At 45.0% G+C, this 14,852-nt stretch overlaps 1 long non-coding RNA gene across 2 annotated transcripts; it reads left to right on the forward strand.

The window, feature by feature from the left end:
* The first annotated feature begins 802 nt into the window (after nt 1-802).
* LOC309630304 lies at nt 803-14,462 on the forward strand. 2 transcript variants are annotated; one of them, XR_014245590.1, is made up of 3 exons: nt 803-5,420; nt 6,191-6,281; nt 7,077-14,462. It is a non-coding gene; the product is annotated as an uncharacterized lncRNA (long non-coding RNA). The 2 variants fall into 2 exon arrangements; XR_014245589.1 differs by having other exon boundaries at nt 803-6,281.
* Nucleotides 14,463-14,852: the final 390 nt, after the last annotated feature.

The raw sequence follows: 14,852 nt of genomic DNA on the forward strand, positions 1-14,852 counted from the left end.
TGGGGCCTTCGCTGGCCGCCCCCGCCCCCCGGCGCGGCACTTTCAGTTTTGCCTCCCCCTCCGGCCCCGGCCGCGGCGGGCACCCGGGAGTGCCGGGCCCTCGCGCGCCGCTCGCGCCTCCATCCCGGGCTCTGACCGCTCTCCGGCCGCGCCGCGCCCTGGGCTCAGCCGACCCGGCTTTGTCTGCTCCTTAACTGGAGATCGAAACCCGCCGGGCTGCGGGGTCTCTCCCGCGCCGCGAGGGGTGCGGGTGGCGAGTCCTACCCTGGATGCGCTCCCAGGAGGTGAGGACGCGGCGGGGAGCCCCCGGGGGCGCCCGGGCCAGTGTGCGCCTTGCCTGCTCCCGGGCGCAGAGCGAGTTCGCGCCGTGGCCCGCACGTTCGGCCAGGGGTGGGGGACGTGCGGGGCCAATAGCCCCGGCGCCCAGACCGCGGGCGTACGGACACGCGGGTGCCCTTGGAGACGCCGCTCTCCGCGCACGCGCCGCGGGGATCCGTGGGGACGCGGCCTGCTCTGCCCAGCAGTTGTATGGGGGAGTTTCTCACCCCAACTTGCTGGGGAGCCCCGGCCCCGACGGCCTCTGTAGGCCGTCCTTCTAAGTGCGTTAAAACCTCAGCGCCACCGCGCGCCTCCGCGGGAGCGCCCGGCGCCCACCGCGCCCACCTGCCTGGCCCCGCCGGGGGTGCGGGAGCGGGTCGGGGGCGCCCGCTAGGCCGCGGTGCCGGGCCCCAGCCTCGGGGCCCACCCTCTGTTTCGCAAATCGGCTGTGGACAGAGGGCGGTCTGGGGAGCCGCGCGGCCTCCCCTGCGCTGGGCGCCCGCGGGGCAGCCCGGGCGGCCGCAGAGCGGGGGCCCGGCCTCGGCGGGCGACACCGGGGACGTCGGCCCCGCGCCATCTGGACGCCGAGCGCGGGCGCGTTTGAAGTGGTTCGGGGGCTCTTTGTTCGCCAGGCCGTTCTGGCTCGGGGCCTGGAGGTGGTTTACGGCCTGGATGCCTTTGAACTTATTCCCAGGTGACCCGGGCTCAATTAGACCCGGGCCTGAGCGGGCTGTCAGGCGAAACGCGTGATCAAGGGCGGGCTGGGCCCTTTTATTGCACTTGAACTCGGGGCCGGCGTGGCTGGGCCTCGGCTGCTCCGCGGGGCCAGGCCGCGCCCACCGCGTTAGGAAACCCGAGGGCGAGCGGCTGCGTGTGCAGCCCGGGCGGCCCAGAGGGACGTTTCCCACCCCCGCAGTTAGCGATGGGAGACAGAGCTGGGGGGAGAGGCCCGCGCACAATGTGGCTGCGTCAGAGCGCTGTTGGTTTGCAGTTTCTTCCCCACCCGCGGGCTTCACGATCTGAAAACTACAGGATCCTAAGACTACGGGGTCCTGGGAGTCGCCGCGCCCAGCCCGCCGCGCCTGACCACCCCCTTCTCCAGCTCTGGTATGGCGCTCAGATTATCCGGCGCAGCAAAATAGCTTTCCGTGTCTCTTTAAAAAATCTAAAATAAAAACTTAAGGAACAAAAGAGAGAGCGAGAGGGGCCTGGGGAGCGTCCTGGCCTCGCTGGGGCCCAGCCTTCCCGAGGCTTTGGGCGTCCGAAGGGCCTGCGCCTTATGGGAACAGCAGCGACTTGCTGCTCATTACCAACTCCGTCTGTCACTCAGTTTGCGGAGACCGAGGGCCCAGACCCTCGTTTCCCGCCCAGCTTACATAAGCCCAGAGACATCCCTCCCCCTCCCCCTGCCCTTGAACCCAGAGAGCGTGTAAGGAGGAGAGAAGCCTGCCTTGTAGGCTGCTCCAGCCCACTCTGTCTGCCCTACTGCCCATGGGCATGAGGACAAGTTCTGGAAGTCCCCTCTAAGAGCCGATCACCTGCCTGAGCCACAGCAACAGGGTGGAGTTGGGCTTACAAGGGGCTGACACCTGATATCCCAGGCACAGATCACCTACAGGTAAGATTCTCCTGTAGGAAAATCCCCTTTAGAAATTTACCTTTGAAAAATCGCTCAAGAGGGCATAGGACAAGACCTCATTAATAACAGTTAGACCCTTGCCTTGCACGTCTAATGTTACCACGACAAGGCTTAAAAGGATGGTTCCTCCAGTGTGCAGTTGTATATGGTGGACGGGTGCCCACTCTCCTTTCCATCCTTCTTCTACAGATCCTTCCTGAATTGCAGGAGTTGAAAAGCTACAAATGACCTTTCTCAGACTTTGGCAGCCCTGGTCTGCAAGAGGCAGTCCTGTGGGATGTGGAAGGGAAGAAGGCCATGGCTCTGCCCCGTCCTTGTTAAGTCCAGGGGTGGAGATGTTTGGTTGCTCCCGGCACTGCAGTGTCTGGTCACATCTAGAGGCAGGGGGAAAAGCAGTCCTTTTCTGGAGTGGAAACCAGCAAGCCTGGGAGCTGGCAGCCGGGGCAGGAGCAGTAGCTCCTTGATTCCAGGCTGGTTCTGGAATCACTGTTTTCCTGGTACAGTGAGGCAGTGGCTCCAAGCCTGCAGTATGGTTTGCAAGTCGGTCGCAAAAGCTCTAGCTAGAGTCTGTTTATCAGCTCCATTGCAATTCTGTCATATTTCCTAATAAGTTGTTTCCTGCATAAACTAGCCAGTGTGGGCCCTGTTCTCTGCCAAAGAACTCTGAGACACCCCGACTGTGGACCATAGTGTAGAAGATGAACGCTAGGGCTCTTCCCAGGGTGCCTTGCTTTCTTGACATCTCTCACTTGTAATGTGGGAATAACGTGGGACTTTGCCACACATTTATTAATGCCTTTAAGATCAAATCGGCAACAAACTCATGCTATGATTTTTTTTTTCACATGGAATATATACCAATTTCAGTTTTAAATCAACACCAGGGAGCTTCCCTGGTGGCACAGTGGTTAAGAATCCGCCTGCCAATGCAGGGGACACGGGTTCGAGCCCTGGTCCGGGAAGATCCCATATGCTGCAGAGCAACTAAGCCCGTGCGCCACAACTACTGAAGCCTGCGCACCTAGAGCCCGTGTGCCACAACTACTGAAGCCCACGCACCTAGAGCCCGTGCTCTGCAGCAAGAGAAGCCACCGCAATGAGAAGCCCACGCACCGCAATGAGGAGTAGCCCCCGCTCACCGCAACCAGAGAAAGCCCGCGCGCAGCAACGAAGACCAAATGCAGCCAAAAATAAATAAATAAATTTTTAAAAATAAAAATGAAAAATAAATAAAAATAAAAACAACACCAGAAGGATCAACCATGGCCTAAAAAGAATGGGAGAGAGAGAGAACAAGGTGTAGGGGTCTGGGACAGAAGCCAGGCTCCTCTGCATAAACCTTGTTTTGTAGATTTGACTTTGAAACCATATAAATGTTTCACATAATTATTTAAAAATTAAACCAAAATGAGAAAAAAATAGAAATCCCTAAAAAGTCAAAAGCAAAATCAGACAGATGTACCTAATTTTGTATCATCTTGGTGGCTTAACCATGCAGACAGAAATAATTTAAGATCACTTTAAACGCTGTGATTTGACTGTATCCATCCCTAGAGGGATAGACTGTAAAGGAGAGAGAAAAGAACCGCATAAAGGCTTAATCTGTTTTCAGTATTCATAGTTCTAGTAACAGTATTGCTGCTGTCATTCTGAAACTGTGAGCTAAAGCAAGTTATTATGTTTACATCTTTGGGAATCGAGATTTCCACCCTAAAAGAAAAGAGATACAAATATAAAATGAAAGAAGTTAGGTAAGAGCATGGCTTTCTAAATCTGTTGGAAACATCAGTATGAGCTCATAATGTATTTCCTCTTCAACAATGTATTTCTTGACCCTGACCATCGAAAAAGCACAGAAGCATTGAGTGACACAGGGGCAGTGCACACCACTGGTGTCCATATGGCGGTCTCTCCTTGAAGAAATGGCTGACTTAAGGTCTGGGGCAAGACGTGTACAAGATAAACGCGGTGCATCTTTTTACATCAGAGAGCAAGGAAGCTTTCAGGGACTCCTGGTCCTGCTGGGATCGTGTTACTGCCCAGGAGTTTCCCACCACGGTGGATTGGGAGAGGCTGTCATTCACTATGGTTCTAGGAGTAGCTGGATTTAATTTAGCTTGACTTGAATTCATGACTCAGGAAGGCTTGTTTTCTCTCCCCAGGCCCCCACTCCTTTCAGATAGTTCCTTTAAGTTCTCACTGTCCTGTCTTGTTTGTTTTTAATCTTAAAATCTGTCACTTACATCTTCCGCCCTGTCCTTCCCTCCCCCACTGCTCTTCAAACTTTGCACTTTCCAGTGGAGCCCAGCAGATCCTGTTGACTCTGATGGGTGGAGAGATAAGAGGACTTATGGTTACACTCTAATAAAAACACGCACTTTATTGTACACTGGAGGGAGGAATTAATGGAAGACAGAAGAGTATTAGTGCAGGCCTTTTCATTATCACTGACTGTGTGGTTCATGCCATGCTAAGCAGTGGGGTAGGACCCAGGCAGCAGAGACTTCGCAATGCAGCACATTGAGGGGTGTAGTGGAGTGTGCTGGACCCGGGCTGAGGGAAGGCTGAGAAGGGAGAGCCTGGCAGGTCTGGGGTGCTGGGAAAGACATCAGCAAAGGGGGAGCAAGTCTACCAGGAGAGATGAGAATGTGTCGAGATCCACGGGGTGAAAGAGTCATGGGTGTCCCCACAATGGGTGGGTCCCTGCACCTGGGAGCTCAGGGGATCAGTGGCCAGCACTCTCTTGGTTGCTGATGATACAAACACAATCTGTACCTGCTTAACAGAAAAGGAATTTCTTCACTACTTGCGAAGCTCAGGCTCTGGCTGGCTTCAGGCTTAGCTGGATCCAGGAGTTTCAATGATGTTGTGTCTCTCTTTTCCCTCTCCACCCTGCAGCTCTGCTTGCCTCTATATGTGAGCCTCACTCTGTCTTAGTACAAGCCTCACTCTGCCCTCCCCCTTGTGCCTGAGGATGACAGGCATGACACTTCAGGGTCATATTATCCTGGGATGGCAACACTAATTAAACAGTTTTCTCCTCTTGCTCCAGCAGAGAAGGTAAGCATGGAACCCTGACTGGCTGGACTTCCACCATGTGGCTGGGGGCCTGGGGGCCCTGAGATTGGGGAGGTTCCCCCTGGAAGAGATGCTGGGCCCATGAGCAAGGCGTGTACATTGCGGTGGCACCGGGGAGGAATGTTGGGGCCAGGCTCTCATAGGACCAATGACCGAGTTTGGATTTCATTCTGAAGGCAATGGGAACCGAAGGAGGGTTCTAAGGAAAGATGTGATGACCGACTTTTACTTTGAGAGAAGTTGGAAAGTGACAGCCAGCTGGGGAGGTTGCATTCACCCATTTTTCCTCTTGGCTGTATCTAGTTATGTTTTCACTTTTAGGTTTACCAGTTGGGAACAGGAAGACATGCAATTTAAACACTGCTCCATCTTGTAAGAAAAAAAGGTAAAACCCAGCCATGTCCAGTCTGTGCAGGGGCAGAAAAAGAACAGGATGAGGAGGAATGAGGGTTCAGTGTTCTGTGACTGACCAGAGGATGAGCTTGGCTTAGTCCCTTCGTCTCAGCGGGACTCAGTTTCCCCTCTGTGAAATAATGGGTTGGAGTGAAAGTTGCGTGAGGTTCCCTTAACACGACAAGGTCTAGGTTCTGTTTTCAGAAACTGATATCCGGGTTGGGGAACTTAAGCTTCGTGTCACACTTGGACACGTTGTGGCATTTTAGAAAGACCGGGGCCAGGGTGGGTACTTCCAGAACCTGGGGACCGTGATTTCCTTTAATCTGTCTAAGTAATGTGCACGGGAGCCTTGGTGACCACACATGCCCTGACCCCTCATAAAGCCCCTGTCCTGTTGTGGCCTGGTCATAAACTTTCCTGAAAAGGTCATGTGAATTTATCGTTCCCCAATACTTTATAATTAGAAATTATGCTCTCTCTTCCATGTGACACTTGAGTTTTAGCAGATCTTAAAACTGTATACATGTTTTAAAATATTCTTCAGAAAACTTTAATTGCACAAGTTGAAAATTTGACTGAAAAAGTCCTGAACACTTATCTAAATAAACATACAGATTTGACCTCAAATGTTTCAAAGAATAAATTTGGAATTAAACGTGCGTGTGTTAAAACTCTGGTTATATCTTAAGTATAAAAGCTCATCAAAGAAGTCTTCTGGGGGAAACACTTCAGGGTGTATGGCAAATTTCTCTTTTATAGAGGTCACCAGAGCGGTGGGGAAGTGGGCACAGAGCTCTCCCAAGTGACCGGGACACAGAGCGATTGGCTGTCCTTGTTTAAAGAAGAAAATGTGAGTGTGTGTGTTTACGTAGGGATAAGGGGTGAGATGTAACTTCTCCAGGCTACACATTATTTAGAAGGTTTTTAATTATTTTGCTTGACTCCATTTTCCTACTTCATTTCTTCATCTTCTACTTTAGGGAAGATGGATGAATAACAACCCAGGTGTACCTCAGTTTCCCCTCATCACGGGTGAAAGTGCCGGGGAGGGCGCTGGGCTCCCTCGGGCTGGAAGCCAATGGGGGCCGTGAGGCCTGCTGGCTCCAGGCTTCTCCCTCCGATTCTGCCTTCCCTCTTCCGGCCCTGCTGACTTTTCCTTACCCCTCTTCAAAAAGGGCCTCACACCCAACTCCAAGGAGACGCTATCTGAACTCTGAATATAAAGGGAAACTAGCTTTATTTTAGTTTTTTGACGGATACTTTTTTCCCCCTGGAGGAAAAGTTAATGAACACTAGTATCAAAGGATGCAAGTGTCACCTTTATTTCCCTGGGTCACACAGGAAATATTTTATAGGTATGTGGTCCATCTTTTGGGTGGGACTCCTGTACCCTGGGTCCATTCTGAAACCCTGCTAACTCATGGCTGAGCAGCTTGGATCACAATCGCTCATATTTTGGCTGTAGAGAGGTTTGCAATTTAAGAGGAAGAAAATGTTTTTACTCATTTTCCATTTTTAAAGCCGTGTAAAAAATCTGGAATATTGTTATTTTTTAAATTCCGCGAGTAAAATTTTGGTATATAATCAATAACAATGCACATGATGGGAACCTTCAAATAACTAGATGTTTTCTTTATGCTCAAAGTGAAGGAAAATGGTCAACTCAATGAAGAGGAAGGTGAAGGAGGAGGAGAGAAGGTGATGAAGGAGCTGATTACACCAAGTAACAAACCCAAGAAACAGAAAACAGCCTTGTGCTTGCTTCTGGGGTGGGTGGAGAAGTGGCCCAGCTTCCCTCACCACCACGCCACCCTCTTGACTCCCTTGTTGTATGTCTTGAGACACTGAGATCCCCAGCCAGCAAGCAAGTATATTCCCTATACAAAGGCAGGAAAGCGGATCTAAGTAGGGGATGGAGAACTGGGTCCCTATCTCCTTTTTTGAAGGTATAACATACCTGCAATAAACTGCACCCATTTTAAGTTTAAAATGTGATACCTTTTGACAACTGTGCAAAACATTTCCATCACTCCAAAAAGTTCCCCTGTGCCTTTTGCAGTCCGTCACCTCCCCCTCCCCAGCCACTGGCACCCACAGATCTAATTTATGTTCCTGTTTTGCCTTTTCCAGAAAGTCATAAAAACGAAGTTGTACAGGACATAGCCCTTTGTGTCTGGCTTTTTACACTTAGAATAATGCTTTTTAGATTCGTCCACACTGTTGCATACATCTATAGTTTGTTTCTTTCTATTGCTGAGTATTCCTTTGTGTGGAGACACTACAATTTGTTTATCCATCTGTCAGTTGATGGACATTGGGGTTGTTTCCAGCTTTCAGTGATTATGAATAAAGCTGCATTCAAGTCATTGTTTAGACATGCTTTCGTCTCTCTCAGGTAAATACCTAGGAGTGGGGTTGTTGAGTCCTATGTAAGTGTATGCTTAACTTCAGAAGAAACTGCCCAACTGTTTTACAATGGCTGGACCATTTTGCATTCCCACCAACAATGTATAAAAGACCAGCTGCAGATGGCTATAATAATAAAAAACAAAATAAACAAACAAACAAAAAACAGAAAACTAGCAAGTATTGGTAAGGATGTGGAGAAATTTGGTGATTTCTTAATAAGTTAATTATAGAATGATCACATGACCCAGCAATGCCACCCTTGGGTATATACTCCAAAGAATTGAAAACAGGTGTTCAAACAAAACTTGTACACAAATGTTCATAACAGAGTTATTCACAATTGCCAAAATATGGAAACAACACAAATGTCCATCGATGGATAAATGGATAAACAAAACATGGTATAGCCATACAATGGAATATTATTTAGTCTTAAAGAAGAATGAAGTACTTGTTTGATATCACTTATATATGGAATCTAAAAAATACAACAAACTAGTGAATATAACAAAAAAGAAGCAGGCTACAGGAATATAGGCGTGGGTGAGTGGGAGGTACAAACTACTGGCATAAGAGAGGCGCAAGGACGCATTGTACGACTTGAGGAATGTAGCTAATATTTGGTCATAACTGTAAACAGAAAGTAACCTTTCAAAATTGTATAAAAAAGTTTTTTAAAATAAGGAATGAAATACTGATGTTTGCTACAACATGGATGGACCTTGACAACGTTATGCAAAACAAAAGAAGCCAGAAAAAGGGGTCACATATTGTATGGTTCCATTTATGTGAAATATCCAGAAGAGGCAAATCCATAGAGACAGAAATCAGATTAGTAGTTGCCAAGGGTTAGGAGGAGGGGGTGTATTAATCATGTGTTCTATTTTCTGTATTTTATGATGCTTTGACATCTTGGGGCCTTGTGGACCCAGAGAGGGATTGCCCCTCCCAGAGTCAGTGGATTCTTGGAGATAGCAAACAGCTTGCCTGAGGACATCCCTTTGATATGCAAACCAACCAATCCTGAGTGCAAACCCCAACCCTACTCATTTTATCAGCCTGGAACATAGTCCCTGCCCTAAATCACCCCAGGACCAGTTGCCAACAACTAGTGACCACCTCTACAGCCCCGGCTGCTCCAAGTGTTTCACTATCTAACCTGAAGTTGGCTCAGCTTGCTTACCCTGCCCTGCCCTGCCTGTCCCACACAAACCACAATAAAGGCTCCCGTCCACATTTCCCCCTCTCTTCTGCCTCTTAACCACCCCTGGTACTTCCCCATGTGGCCCTGCCTCCTGTTTCTATGGATCTGTGGGTATAAAAACTTCATCCTTCATGACAGTCATATCTATTTCTGTGTGTCTTCCCATACCTAATTGAAACAAATCCCAGGTACATTTTAAAACAGAGGAGAATAGGAAGTGTTTAATATGTATACAGTTGCCATTTGGGCTGATAAAAATATTCTGGAATTAGGTTGCGGTAATGGCTGCACAACATTGTGAATGTGCTAATTGTCTCTAATGGTAAATTTTATTCTGTATTTCTGTATTTTGCATTTCTACATAGACAATCATGTCTGTGAATAAAAAGTTTTCATTCATTCTTTTCTATTATGTGCCTTTTATTGCTTTTTCTTGCCTTATTGCACTGGGTAGGACCTCCATACAATGCCAAAAAGAAAAAAAAAATGCTGAGAGCAGAACCCCTTGCCTTTTTCCCAATCGGAGGAAAACATTCAGATTCTTGCCATCAAGTATGATGTTAGATGTAAGTTTTTCATAGATTCTCTTTATCAAGTTGAGGAAATGTCCTTCTATTTTTAGTTTAGAGTTTTTATAATGAATAGGTGTTGAATTTTGCCAAATCCTCTTTCTACATCATTGAGTTGATCATATTGTTTTCTCTTTTTTAGTCTGTTGATATGGCAAATTACATTCACTGATTTTTAGATGTTGAACCAACTTTGCAATTCTGGGGTGAATCCTACTTAAACATGATATATCATCCTTTATATGTATTGCTGGATTTAATTTGCTAATATTTTGTTAAGAGTTTTTAATGTCTAATGTGTTTTTTTTTATTCTTTGTAACATCTTTCCTTGGTTTGGGTATCAAGATAATATTGGCCTCATAAAATAAGTTGGCAAGTGTTCCCTCCACTTGTATTTTCTAGAAGACATTGTATAGAATTGATATTATTTCTTTCTTAAATGTTTGATAATATAAGCCTATGAAGCCATCTGTGTCTGTACTTTCCCGTGTAGAATCCAAAGAAGTTCAATTCACTGTAAGTTCAATTTCTCTAATAGAGGTAGGGTTATTCAGGTTGTCTGTTTCTTCTTGGGAGAATTTTGACAGCCTGTGTCTTTAAAGGAATTGTTTCATTTCATCTACCTTGTAAACTTTATTGCTGTGAAGTTGTTAATAACATTCTCTAACTGTTCCTTTAATTTCTGTAGTATCTGCTTTATTCTTTTTTTTTAACTAATTTATTTATTTATCTATTTTTGGCTGTGTTGGGTCTTCGTTGCTGTGCACGGGCTTTCTCCAGTTGCGGCGAGCAGGGGCTACTCTTCATTGTGGTGCATGGGCTTCTCGTTGCAGTGTCTTCTTCTTGTGGAGCACGGGCTCTAGGCGCTCAGGCTTCAGTAGTTGTGGCTCACAGGCTTAGCTGCTCCACGGTATGTGGGATCTTCCCGGACCAGGGCTCAAACCCAGGTCCCCTGCATTGGCAGGCGAAGTCTTAACCACTGCGCCACCAGGGAAGCCCTGCTTTATTTTTAATATATGTACTTTATGTATTCTCTCTTTTTTTTCTTATTCAGTCTGTATAAATGGTAATCAACTTAATGCTTTCATTGATTTTTTTCTATTGTTTTTCTGTTTCTATGTTGTTTACTTCTGGTCTTATCTTTGTATTCTTCCTTCTACTTGCTGTGGGTTTAATTTCCTTCTTTTTGTAGTTTATTAAGTTGGAAGCTTAGGTAGTTGATTTGGGAACTTTCCTCTTTTCTAATATAAGAAGTTAATAACATAAATTTCCCTTGATGCACTGCTGTACTTGCATGCTACAAATTTTGATATATTGTATTTTCCCCTCTTTAACTCCAATTTTTTTCTAATTTGTCTTGTACATCTTCTTTGACTGGATTACTTATTGTTTAATAACCAAATATTGGGAGGTCCCAGATATTGTCCTGTTGTTGATTTCTGGGTTAGTTACATTGCACTTGAAAAATATACTTTGTACTACTTCAATCTTTTAAATTTTGTTGTGACTGGTTTTATGGCTCAGAATATGTTCTATCTTGGTGAATATTCAGTATACACTTGAAAATAACATTGGGTGTAGTGTTCTAAAGCATGTCAATTAGGTCAAATTGGTTGATCTTTTAAAATCCTCTACAGCCTTATTAATTTTTTGTAAATTTTTTTGGTATCAACTACTGAGAGAGGTGTGTTGAAATCTCCTGCTACCATTGTGGATTTGTCCATTTCTCATTTTAGTTCTCTCAGCTTTTGCTTTATGTATGTTGAGGCTCCCTTAGTGGGGACAAACACAAGTAAGATTGTTATGCCTTCTTGATGAATTGGCTAATGTATCAATTTATGAGGTCCCTCTTTTTCTTTGTAATATTCCTTGTTCTAAATTTTAGTCTTTCTGATATTAATATAGCCACTTCAGCTTTCTTTTGACTAGTGTTTGCATGATATATATTTTTTCTATCTCTTTACTTTTAATCTTTCTATGTCAATATACTTAAAGGTTTTTTTTTTTAAGTATATAGTTGAGTCTCGCTTTCTTTCTAATTTTACAATCAATCTGTCTTTTAAATGGAGAATTTACATTTAAAATAACCATTTACATAGCTGAATTTAAATCTATGTCTTGCTTGTTTTCGATTTATTCTGTCAGTACTTTGTTCCTATTTTTGTCCTCTTTCCGATTAATTAAATGATTTTGTGTATTCAGTTCTACCTTAAATTGGCTTATTTCTTCTTCTCCCACCGCTTTCTCTCTGTTGTTGCCCTAGGCTTTACAATATGCATCTTTAACTTATCACAATCTATCTTCAAATACTATTTTTCACTTCACATACTACTGCATGAAACTTACAATAGTATATTTTCATTTTTTCCTCTTATTCATTGTACTTTTGTTATCATACCTTTTGATTCCACATACGTTTTAAGTCCTACCATATCATTACTTTTTGTGTTTTAGGCAGTTGATTATGTTTGAAAGAGATTCAAATATGATTTTACTTTTACTCATTTTTACCTGTTGTGGCATTCTTCATTCATTTGTGTAGACTCAGATATACATCTGGCATCATTGTATCATACTTTTTCTGCCTGAAGAACTTTCTTTAATATTTTTTGTAGTGAAAGCAGATGAGGAATGAATTAACTCAGTTGTTATTGGTCTTAAAAAAAAGTCTCTGTTTTGCTTTCTCTTTTGAAAGACATTTCCATTGTTTATAGAATTCAGGTTGGACAGCAACTTTTGCCTTCAGTCTTTCAAAAAAATATCTCTCTGTTTTCATTTGGCTTACAAGGTCTCTGACAAGGAGTCTTCTGTAATCTTACCTTTGTTCCTCTGTATACAATGTATATTTTTTTCTCCAGTTTCTTTCAAGATCTTATCTTTATCTTTGGTTTTTAAATATTTGACTATGATGTATCTTGATGTGTCATTACTTGTTTTTATTCTGCTTGAGATACTTTGAGCTTCTTTGATTTTTAGTTTGTTGTTTTTCTTTAATTTTGTCTATTATCAACTACTGACATACAAATCTTTCTCCTGCCCAATTCTCTTGCTCCCTCCCTTCTCATTTTGGGACTAAAATTACATATGTTATTTGCTTCATATTTCCCCACAGTTCATGGATGCTCAGTTCTATTTTTTGAGGGTTTTTTTTTTTCCTGCTTTTTCTTTTTTTTCTTTGTGTCTCAGCTTGGATGATTTCTATTGACCTAACTTCAAGTTCAGTGACAGTTTTTTTAATCTGCTGTGTCCACATTTCTGATAAGCTTGTTGAAGGAATTCTTCAACTCTGATATGATAGGTTAAAAAAATTTTTTTTCCTTGCATTTCCATTTGACTCCTTTTTATGGTTTTATTTCTCTGCTGAAATTTCTCATGTGTTCTGACACATTGTTTACCTTCTCCTCCATCTTATTTATTATATTAAACAAGTTACTTATTATATTAACTACAGTTATTTTAAATCCCTGTCTGATAGTTCCAACATCTAAATCATCTCTGGGTCTGGTTTTTCTGATTATTTATCTCTTGACAATGAGTCATCTCTTATAGTCTTTCTGTGTATCTCAAAAAAAAAGAAAAATTTTTTTTTTTTAAATTTGGGACACTGTATGCAAAAGAACAGCAGAGACTGAGCCAAATAGTATTTATGCCTGGAAATGGGCATGCATCTTCTGACAGACTGTTGTTGTGGGATTTGAGTCATTCTGTTCCATAGTTGAGTTGGGTGTGGAGTTTTTGTTGCTAGGGCTCCCGTTAGTGACTATGGACTTTGAATTTCTTCCTTGGAGGAGTGCTTCTTCCCTGTCTTTACTTTGGGCCTGGAGTGCTGTAGGCTTTTCCTCCATGTTCCTGCTTCACCCTCAGCTCTGTTTTCCCTGTACTTCTACACCATAAAGAGGAGATTTCCCCATATTCTTGACCCTCTGCCAGTGGTTGTCTGGGATGCACACATTGTGGCAGGGTCCAGAGAATTTTCTCAGTTCTCTTGCTCTAGTCTCAGCCTTGGCTGTGCATCTAGGTCTCAGGAATGAGGCTGTCTCTACATTCCTGCCCTTCCCTCATGACAGCCAAACCCTGCTTTCTTAGTTGGGGGGGGGGGGAGAGTCTTAGGTGGGAGAGAGTTTCCTCATCCTCCTCCTGCCCTGAGAAGCAGACTTCTGCCTGAGGTGCAGCACCCTGCTTGAGCTGGGTTCAGCTCCTCCTACGAGGGAGATAGCCTTGGCTTCTTTCTTTTCTCAGAGGTAGAGCATGTTTTCTGGGCCCTGGGGGCTGGCCCTCCCCCAGCTTGGCTTTGGCTCCATAATAAAGAAGGAAGCAAGCAGGGTCTCATGCCTGTGCGCCACTGAGACAGACCCTCTGAGGTCTCCTCCCCTGCCCTCCATCTTTCTTGAAAGTACTTGGGAAAGGCCCATGGAAAAACGTTGGGTGCAGACTCCCCTTGTGTCTAGAATTGCCAAGGATGCTGAGCTGTCGTGTAAGCCCACTGTGTTAGCTGATTAGGGCTGCCGTAACGAACTACCTCACACTTGGTGGTTTAAAACAACAGAAGTGGGCTTCCCTGGTGGCGCAGTGGTTGAGAGTCTGCCTGCCAATGCAGGGGACACGGGTTCGAGCCCTGGTCTGGGAAGATCCCACATGCCGCGGAGCAAATGGGCCCGTGAGCCACAATTACTGAGCCTGTGCATCTGGAGCCTGTGCTCCGCAACAAGAGAGGCCGCGATAATGAGAGGCCCGTGCACCGTGATGAAGATTGGCCCCCGCTTGCCGCAACTAGAGAAAGCCCTCGCACAGAAACGAAGACCCAACACAGCCATAAATAAAATAAATTTAAAAAAAAAAAAAGCAAAACCTTTAAAAAAAAACCAAACAAACAGAAGTGTATTCTCTCACAGTTCTGGAGGACAGAAGTCCTCCTTAGAGAGGCCCTAGGGGAGATTTTGTCTCTTCGCCTCTTCCAGCTTCTACGGTTGCTGGCATCCTTGGCTTGTGGTTGCCTCGCATCACTTCTGCCTCTGTGTCTGTCTTCTCTGTGTATCTCTTATAGGAAAACCTGTCATTAGATTTAGGACTCACTGGAATAATCTGGGCTGATTTCATCTCAAGATCCTTAACATCTGCAGAAACCCCTTTTCCGAGTAAGGTAACAGGTTCCCGGGATTGGGACTTGGACATAGCTTTTGAGGATCACCATTCAATCTAATGCACCCATATTCAGCATGTGAGAGATCATTAACTTTC

This window comes from Balaenoptera borealis, assembly GCF_965194805.1.
Source record: "Balaenoptera borealis genome assembly, chromosome: 6".
Classification (NCBI taxonomy): Eukaryota; Metazoa; Chordata; class Mammalia; order Artiodactyla; family Balaenopteridae; genus Balaenoptera; species Balaenoptera borealis.